Raw genomic sequence first — 10,415 nt, 5'->3', positions numbered from 1 at the left:
TTGAAAAACGAAAAGGCATGTTAACTGCAATATCCTTAACAACAACCAAATATCATAATTCATAGTGGTATTGTTGAAACTGTTATTGATGAAATTGAACTGCACAATAAATAGTTGCACATGTAGAGCATCACATTGTGAAGAACTGAAATAAACAAGTCATAAGGACATCTCTAGGCGATCCTTAAAAAGTTAAAGTACTAAAAACCTTAGTGGATATATATATATATACCAGCAATTTTTGGCCTTTTCTAGTCGATCCCCTAAACTTAAGGTTGTAAACTTCAATTTGATCAAGTTCAAAGCAGGTTCAACCGAAAGTAGCATGCATTCAAACATAAACATAGATAGTTTTGCATAACCAAACATAAAACATAAATTTATACGAAGTTAAACTGCTTTCGGTCGAAGTAGAGGTCGAGCCAATCCTTCCTCATGATGTACGGTGTGCCGCGAGCCGGGTCCAGGCCAGTACCGTCATCGGGGTCGTCGGGGAAGGCACTCCTCCACTTGTCGACGTCGATCTCCTCGTCCTCAGGGCCCACCTCCATGCCCTCCACGCCGCCGCCGCCTTCGACCTCGTCATCAGAGGAGAGCACAATAATCTTGCCGCCCTCCGTGCCACCGTCCTCGCCGCCTTTGACCTCGTCATCGGAGGAGAGCATGATAACTTGGCCGCCCTCCGCACTAGAAAATATCACCCGCTCCGCCTCCACGAGTTCCGGGTGCTGCCGGCGGAGCTCTTGCATGTAGGCCTCATCAGCGGCTCAGCGTCGAGACGCTCCCATGCCTCGCGGTCCTCCTGCGCCATAGCCGAGCTCACCACCCCTGGCTTCGGCGGAACAAGGTGGACCGAACGTGTGCCAAAGGGGAAATTGAGCCTAGCCACCGTGCCATGGTAGCTAACCTGCCAGCGGTCGTACTCCATGGCCGCGATCTCAGCAATGTGGAAGCTACCGAGCCACTGGCAGGTGTGGGTCTCTCGATCTGTAATCTCGGCGACCCAAGTCCCCCACCGCCGCTGCCGGACCCCGAGGTAGGACTTCATCAGCTGCCGGGTCTGGGGAAGGACGGGGAAGTTCTCGAACCGGCGTAGGGGCGCGGTGGCGGGCAGATCGGTGGACCGGCAACGCCGGATCGGGCCCGCAGAGGACGATGGGGACACCTCGGCGGCCACCTCACCAGCGTCGGGTGAAAAGGCCGCGATAAACCTCTTTTTGGGCATTGACTACTCGAGCTCCCTGGCACACATGCAGAGGTTGAGGATGGAGGCACCGGTGATGGAGGCGCCGGCGATGGCGGCGACCTACCAATGGTTTCGAGGGTTGCGTGTGTCTGTGTGAGTGGAGGTTGTGTTTGAGGAAATACTCCGGCAACTGAAAATTTTACTAGGCGGGAGTAACAAGGCGGGGCTACTAAAAATTTGGATCAAGGGAGAGCAGATATTTTTGAGATTGAGAGGGATGCAGAGGTGGGAGTAAAATGCTAGGGCTACTGAAATTTGAATCAAGGGACTGAAGCAGAGCGGGAGTAATAGACATCGCACACGGTCTGCACATACTAATCGTGTGCTATCAAACATTGAAACCTTCCAGGCGGTAGATATTTTCGAGATTGCAAGGGATGCAGAGGCGGGAGTTTTGGCAGAGCGAGCTATTGTGCTTGACACGTCGGCTATGGACTGTAGCCGATGCACCTTCTCTCGTAAGCCATAGGCGTACTATACACCGACATTGCTCCAAGATATTTTGTAATGCATCTCACACGGTTGGGGAGAATAAACTGTGTGGGATCTACTTTATTTGAATTACAAAATGGGGTCACAACGGCAATGGACGGTGTTTGAATTGCTAGACCTTTTATTCTTTAGTGAGCATGCAACTATGTGTGTCGTAAAATAATTGGAATTATTCAGGGTTTGTTTGGACATTTCATACATTAAAATGGTTTTCTAGCCATTTCAGGTGCACAATTCAAAATTAAACTACATGCACATGCTCCGACGCATACAAATTGGTTGAAAAATCAAATCTTTGTCCTTCAGTGCATGCTTAGGTCCCATGGAAGAAATGGGAATGAATTTTTCAAGGTTCGTTTGGACTTTTTATACATAAACTGGGTTTTCAAGGCATTTTATGTGCATAATTCAAATTTGAACTACAAGCACATGCTCCGATGCACTAAAGTTGGTCGAAAAATCACATGTGTGTCCTTGGGTGAATTTCTAGGTACCATGTAAGAGATGGGAATGAATTTCAAACACATGGGCACTATTGATTGCCGGCAAAACGTTGAGATACCTGCTTTTTAAATTCTAGTAAATCCAAAACTCGTCTGAAATTCATGAAACTTGGCATGCTATCATGGAGCGGCATCAACATGCCATGGTGAAAATTTTATCCCATTGGGGCAGGTTGGGTATAAGCTTCTCACAAACCAGAGCTTCTCACAACAAGCATGATGGTTTCGATAGGGAACATACCACCTTTGGGGACGGGACGATATCTGTTGCCTCTTATTGCTTTCATAAATTTTCTAGTGTCAGCATAGAACAACAGGAGTTTTGTGTTCAATCTTGGAATTTTTCGGGGTTTGTTTGGCCTTTTTTTATATATTAACTAGGTTTTCTAGGCATTTTATGTGCATAATTAAAATTTGAACTAGAAGCACATGCTCCAATGCACCAATGTTGGTTGAAAAATAACATGTGTGTCCTTGGGTGAATTTCTAGGTCCCATGCAAGAGATGGGAATGAAATTCAAACACCATGGCACTGTTGATTACCGGCAAAATGTTGAGATGACTAGTTTTTAAATTCTAGTAAATCCAAAATACGTCTGAATTAATGAAACTTGGCATGCTATCATGGAGCGGCATCAACATGACGTGGTGAAAATTTTGTCCCATTTGGGGCAGGTTCGGGTATATGCTTCTCACAATAAGCATGATGGTTTTGATAGGGAATGTACCACCTTTGGTGACGGGACGATATCCATTGCCTCTTATTGATTTCAAAAAATTTCTAGTGTCAACATAGAACAACAGGAGTGTTGTGTTCAATCTTGGAATTTTTCGGGGTTTGTTTGGCCTTTTTATACATTAACTGAGTTTTCTATGCATTTTATGTGCATAATTCAAATTTGAACTACAAGCACATGCTCCAATGCACTAATGTTGGTTGAAAAATCACATTTGTGTCCTTGAGGGAATTTGTAGGTCCCATGCAAGAGATGGGAATGAAATTCAAACACCAGGGCACTGTTGATTGCCGGCAAAACATTAAGATGCCTAGTTTTTAAATTCTAGTAAATCCAAAACTCGTCTGAAATTCATGAAACTTGGCATGCTATCATGGAGCGGCATCAACATGCCATGGTGAAAATTTTATCCCATTTGGGGCAGGTTGGGTATAAGCTTCTCACAAACCAGAGCTTCTCACAACAAGCATGATGGTTTCGATAGGGAACATACCACCTTTGGGGACGGGACGATATCTGTTGCCTCTTATTGCTTTCATAAATTTTCTAGTGTCAGCATAGAACAACAGGAGTTTTGTGTTCAATCTTGGAATTTTTCGGCGTTCGTTTGGACATTTTTATGCATTAACTGGGTTTTCTAGGCATTTTATATGCATAATTAAAATTCGAACTACAAGCACATGCTCCAATGCACTAATGTTGGTTGAAAAATATAATATATGTCCTTGGGTGAATTTCTAGGTCCCATGCAAGAGATGGGAATGAAATTCAAACACCAGGGCACTGTTGATTATCGGCAAAACATTGAGATGTCTGGTTTTTAAATTATAGTAAGTCCAAAACTCGTATGGAATTCATGAAACTTGGCATGCTATCATGGAGCGGCATCAACATGCCGTTTTAAAAAATTTGTCCCAGTTGGGGTAGGTTTGGGTATATGCTTCTATGCACTTATGATTGGAACTAAATCAGTAAGAGGCATGAAACATGGTAAAAAAATCCCGTTTGGGGCAGGTTTGGGTATATGCTTCTCACAAACCAGAGCTTCTCAGAACAAGCATCATGGTTTCGCTAGGTAACGTCCAAGCTTTGGGCACGAAACGATATCCACTGCCTCTTATTGCTTCCAGAAATTTTCTCGTGTCAACATAGAACAACAGGAGTGTTGTGTCAATTTTTGTGATTTTTGGGGGTTCTTTTGGACATTTTTATGCATTAACTGAGTTTTCAATGCATTTATGTGCATAATTCAAATTTGAACTACATGCACATGCTCTAGTGCATATAAATTGGTTGAAAATCAAATCTGTGTCCTTGGGTGCATGGTTAGGTGCCATGCAAGAAATGGGAATGAATTTCAAACACCAGTGCACCGTTGATTGCCAACAAAACATTGAGATGCCTGGTTTTTAAATTCTAGTAAATCCAAAACTCATCTGAAATTCATGAAACTTGGCATGCTATCATGGAATGGCACCGGACATGATGTGGTATTTTTCGTGTCCATTTTGAGAGAAGGCGCATGATAACCCACAAGTATAGGGGATCAATTGTAGCCTCTTCGATAAGTAAGAGTGTCGAACCCAACGAGGAGCTAAATCTAGAACAAATATTCCCTCAAGTTTTATCGACCACCGATACAACTCTACGCACGCTTGACGTTCACTTTGCCTAGAACAAGTATAAAACTAGAAGTACTTTGTAGGTGTAACTGGATAGGTTTGCAAGAATATAAAGAGCACGTAAATAAAAACTAGGGGCTGTTTTAGGTAAAGAAGAAATAAAGTTAGTATAGCGAGTGTTGAAAAGTGGTGGTAGGAGTTGCGAAATTTTCCCTAAGCAATTGACTATGTTACTAGACCGATAGTAAGTTTTATGTGGGAGAGGCCACTGCTAGCATGTCATCCCTGATTTGTAATTCTATGCACTTATGATTGGAACTATTAGCAAGCATCCACAACTACTAACGTTCATTGAGGTAAAACCCAACCATAGCATTAAGATATATTGGTCCCCCTTCAATCCCGTATGCATCAATTTCTATGCAAGGTTGAAGCTTCTGTCACTCTTGCCCTCCAATACATAGTCCAATCAACATACAACTAACCCTATGGTGTGATCCACGCGCGCGCTCATATGATGGGCACCAAAGGACATCAACATAACCACAAGAAAATTAAACCAATCATAGCAATTCACCAATTACCGATAGGACAACGAAAATCTACTCAGACATCATAGGATGGCAACACATCATTGGATAATAATATGAAGCATAAAGAACCATGTTCTTGTAGAGGGTATAGCGGGTTGTGGAAGAGTGGACCTCTATAGATAGATGGGGGAAGGTGATGAAGATGTTAGTGAAGATGACGGAGGTGTTGGTGTAGATTGCGGTGACGATGATGGCCCCGACGGCGTTCCGACGCCACCGAGAGAGAGGGGGAGAGAGCCCTCCTTCTTCTTCTTCTTCCTCTTCTTCCTTCCTTCTCCCTAGATGGGAGAAGGGTTTCCCCTCTGGTCCTTGGCTTCCATGACATGGGAGGGGCGAGAGCCCCTCCGAGATTGGATCTGTCTCTCTGTCTCTCTGTGTTTCCGCACTTTTTTATTCTGGCCTTTCACCGTTTCTTATATTCCCGGAGATTCGTAACTCCGATTGGGCTGAAATTATAACATGATTTCTATCCGAATATTGGATTTCTTGCGGCGAAAGAAGGGCACCAACTGCCTTATGGGGTGTCCACGAGGGCCGAGGGTGTGCTTGACCCCCTAGGGCACGCCACCTGCCTCGTGACCCCCTCGGGCATCGTCTCACGTTGATTCTTCTTCCCAAAAATAACATATATTCCAAAAAAATATCCGTTAGTTTTTATCATGTTTGGACTCCGTTTCATATGGATTTCTGTGAAACAAAAAACATGCAACAAAAGGAACCGGCGCTGGGCACTGGATCAATATGTTAGTCCCAAAAATAGTATAATTTTTTCCAAAAGTATATAAAAGTTGTAGAATGTTGGCATGGAACAATAAAAAATTATAGATACGACGGAGACGTATCAACATCCCCAAGCTTAATTCCTGCTCGGCCTCGAGTAGGTAAATGATAAAAAAGATAATTTTTGATGTGGAATGCCACCTAGCATAATCTTGATCATGTAATCTAATCATGGCATGAATATTAAGACACGAGTGATTCAAAGCAATAGTCTATCATTTGACATTAAGACAATAATACTTCAAGCATACTAATAAATCAATCATGTCTTTTCAAAATAACATGGACAAAGAAAGTTATCCCTACAAAATCATATGGTCTGGCTATGCTCCATGTTCACCACACAAAGCATTCAAATCATGCACAACCCCGATGACAAGCCAAGCAATTGTTTCATACTTTTGATGTTCTCAAACCTTTTCAACTTTCACGCAATACATGAGCATGAGCCATGGATATAGCACTATAGGTGGAATAGAATATGATGGTGGAGGTTGTGTGGAGAAGACAAAAGGAAGAAAGTCTCACATCAACGCGGCTAATCAATGGGCTATGGAGATGCCCATCAATTGATGTCAATGTGAGGAGTAGGGATTGCCATGCAATGGATGCACTAAGAGCTATAAGTGTATGAAAGATCAAACTGAAACTAAGTGGGTGTGCATCAACTTGCTTGCTCATGAAGACCTAGGGCATTTGAGAAAGCCCATAGTTGGAATATACAAGCCAAGTTCTATAATGAAAATTCCCACTAGTATATGGAAGTGATAACTCAAGAGACTCTCTATATGAAGAACATGGTGCTACTCTGAAGCACAAGTGTGGTAAAAGGATAGTAACATTGTCCCCTCTCTCTTTTCTCTCATTTTTTTCATTTTTTCTCTATTTTTTAGGGGCTTCTTTGGCCACTTTTATTTTGATAACCTCACATGGGACAATGTTCTAATAATGATGATCATCACACTTTTATTTACTTACAACTCAATATTACAACTCGATACTAGAACAAAGATATGACTCTACATGAATGCCTCCAGTGGTGTACCAGGATGTGCAATGATCTAGCGTAGCAATGACATCAAAAAATGGACAAGCCATGAAAACATCATGCTAGCTATCTTATGGTCATGCAAAGCAATATGACAATGATGCTCAAGTCATGTATATGATGATGATGGAAGTTGCATGGCAATATATCTCGGAATGGCTATGGAAATGCCATAATAGGTAGGTATGGTGGTTGTTTTAAGGAAGATATAAGGAGGCTTATGTGTGATAGAGCGTATCATATCACCGAGTTTGGATGCACCAGCAAAGTTTGCACCAACTCTCGAGGTGAGAAAGGGCAATGCATGGTACGGAAGAGGCTAGCAATGATGGAAGGGTGAGAGTGCGTATAATCCATGGACTCAACATTAGTCATAAAGAACTCACATACTTATTGCAAAAATCTATTAGTCATCGAAACAAAGTACTACGTGCATGCTTCTAGGGGCATAGATTGGTAGGAAAAGACCATCGCTCGTCCCCGACCGCCACTCATAAGGAAGACAATCAATAAATACCTCATGCTCCAACTTTGTTACATAACGGTTCACCATATGTGCATGCTACAGGAATCACAAACTTCAACACAATTATTTCTACAATCCACAACTACCCACTAGCACGACTCTAATATCACCACATTTATATCGCAAAACTATTGCAAGGAATCAAACATATCATATTCAGTGATCTACAAGTTTTTTATAGGATTTTATGACTAACCAAGTGAATGACCAATTCCTGTCATCTCTCTAAATAGATATAAGTGAAGCAAGAGAGTTTAATTCTTTCTACAAAAGATATGCCGACGCTCTAACAAATATAAGTGAATTAAAAGAGCATTCTACAAATGGCGGTTTTCTACGTGAAGAGAAACAAGCAATCTAAACTTCAAATGATATAAGTGAAGCACATGAAGCATTCTATAAAGCTATACTCAAAAGATATAAGTGAAGTGCAATGAGCATTCTATAAATCAACCATGGACTATCTCATACCAGCATGGTGCATAAAATAAAAGTGAAAACTAAATGCAAAAGACGCTCCAAGATTTGCACATATCACATGAACGAAACGAATCCGAGAACATACCGATACATGTTGAAGAAAGATGGGATGCCTTCCAGGGCATCCCTGAGCTTAGATGCTTGAGTCTCCTTGAATATTTATTTGGGGTGCCTTGGGCATCCCCAAGCTTGAGCTCTTGTCTCTCCTCCTTCTCCGCACATCGAGACATCCTCGATCTTCGAACACTTCATCCACACAAAACTCAACAGAAAGCTCAGTAAGATCCGTCAGTATAATAAAGCAAATAACTACTCTAAGTACTGTTGCAAACCAATTCATATTTTGTTTTTGCATTGTAGCTACTGTAATATAACTTTTCCATGGCTTAATCCACTGATAGAAATCGATAGTTTCATCAAAACAAGCAAACTATGCATGAAAAACAGAATCTGTCTTAAACAAGACAGTCTGTAGTAATATGACCATTCACCATACTTCTGTTACTCCAAAAATTCTGAATAAATTAGTAAAAATAAAAAATTATTATAGAAAGACAGTGCAAAAAAGTTTCAGAACCGTTTGATGTTCCGGTAAAAAATGTAAAATCGCGCACTACAGCCAAAGTTTCTGTCTTGCACCGCACAAACCAACAAGCAATGTAAACATCCTAAAGGAAAATCTTGGAACATTATTTTTATTTTTAAACTTTATAAAAGCACACAATAGAAATAAATGACTCTCTAAAACTTCCGGGTTGTCTCCCTGGAAGCACTTTCTTTAAAGCCATTAAGCTAGGCATATAGTGCTCAAGTAATGGATCCACCCGGATCCTAAGGTATATCAAAGCCAATTTTAATTAACAATGATTTGTGATTTAGTAGTGATCAAAAAGTAACATATATCATGCAACAACTAAGTCTAACTCTCTTCCTATGCATCGGCATGTCATAAAGAACAATTCATGCACACATAGTAAAGGCCAATGCATAGTATAAACAGTTTCTTGCAATTTTATCATATTGGAAACATGGAGAGGCGGAGATGTAGTTACTTTCTCATAATAATTCCAAGTAGGCACAACAAGCACATGCATATTATATTCATCAAAATCTTGATATAATCCTTAATAAGGGCAAACTTCTTCGATATAGTGTAGTCGGGAGAATTCAAAAAGATAATAGGACTATCATGAGTGGGTGCAATTGTAACAATTTCATGTTTAACATAAGGAACTATAGCAAGTTCATCTCCATAAGCATAATTCATATTGGCATCTTGGCCACAAGCATAGCAAGCATCATTAAAAAGGGATATTTCAAAAGAATCAACGGGATCATAACAATCATCATAGCAATCATCCTTCTGTATGCACGAAGGGAAATTAAACAATGTATGAGTTGAAGAGTTACTCTCATTAGAAGGTGGGCACGGGTAGCAAATCCGCTCTTCCTCCTTTTGTTCTTCGCTCTCCTCATCATCTTTTTCATCCAATGAGCTCATAGTTTCATCAGTTTCTTCTTCCATAGACTCCTGCAAAATATTATTCTCTTCTCGGACAGCGGAGACTTTCTCAATAAATTCATCAATATCATAATTGTATTTATAATTCTCATAGAAATATTTAAGGATAGCTAAATTTTCAGGTCTATAAACTGAATCATCAAAATCTTCAAACTCTTTAAACAAAGATTCAATTTCACAAGCACGCTTAAAAGCAACAAATTCTTCTATTCGTTCCACATCATAGTAATCATATATACCATTATCATAAGAAGCTAATGTTTCATAATCATTAAATTCGCATGAAAAGGGAAGGTGGGGAGCCTTCATCCTAGAGCAGCAAGTATAATCATATCTCAAGCATAGTTGCCGAGCATACCAATGCAACATATAAATTTGATCCCATAATAGTTTCCCTTTTTGAGTCAAGCGATAATCCCTAAAGTATTCACGTTGATCCAACGTTTCTCCCATTATATAATTGAATGGGGTTTTCAAAGTATTATTAAAGTAGTGCATAATATCTTTCACATAATGAGCATCGAGGGTTTTAGGAGGTTCCCCATCTCCATGAGTAGCAAGGAAACCTAATTTTTTGTATTTTGTGTTCCACATCCATAACTAAAGATAGATAACAAATTAGAACAACAAATAAAATCCACTTAGTGATAAAGCAAACAAGCACACACGAGAATATTCACCCTATTCTATAACTCCCCGGCAACGGCGCCAGAAAGAGGTCTTGATTACCCACAAGTATAGGGGATCAATTGTATCCTCTTTCGATAAGTAAGATTGTCGAACCCAACGAGGAGCTAAAGGTAGAACAAATATTCCCACAAGTTTTATCGACCACCAATACAACTCTACGGATGCTTGATGTTCGC

Source organism: Triticum urartu, chromosome 5 (assembly GCF_003073215.2).
Source record: "Triticum urartu cultivar G1812 chromosome 5, Tu2.1, whole genome shotgun sequence".
Classification (NCBI taxonomy): domain Eukaryota; kingdom Viridiplantae; phylum Streptophyta; class Magnoliopsida; order Poales; family Poaceae; genus Triticum; species Triticum urartu.
Note: the sequence above shows the minus strand (reverse complement) of the source record.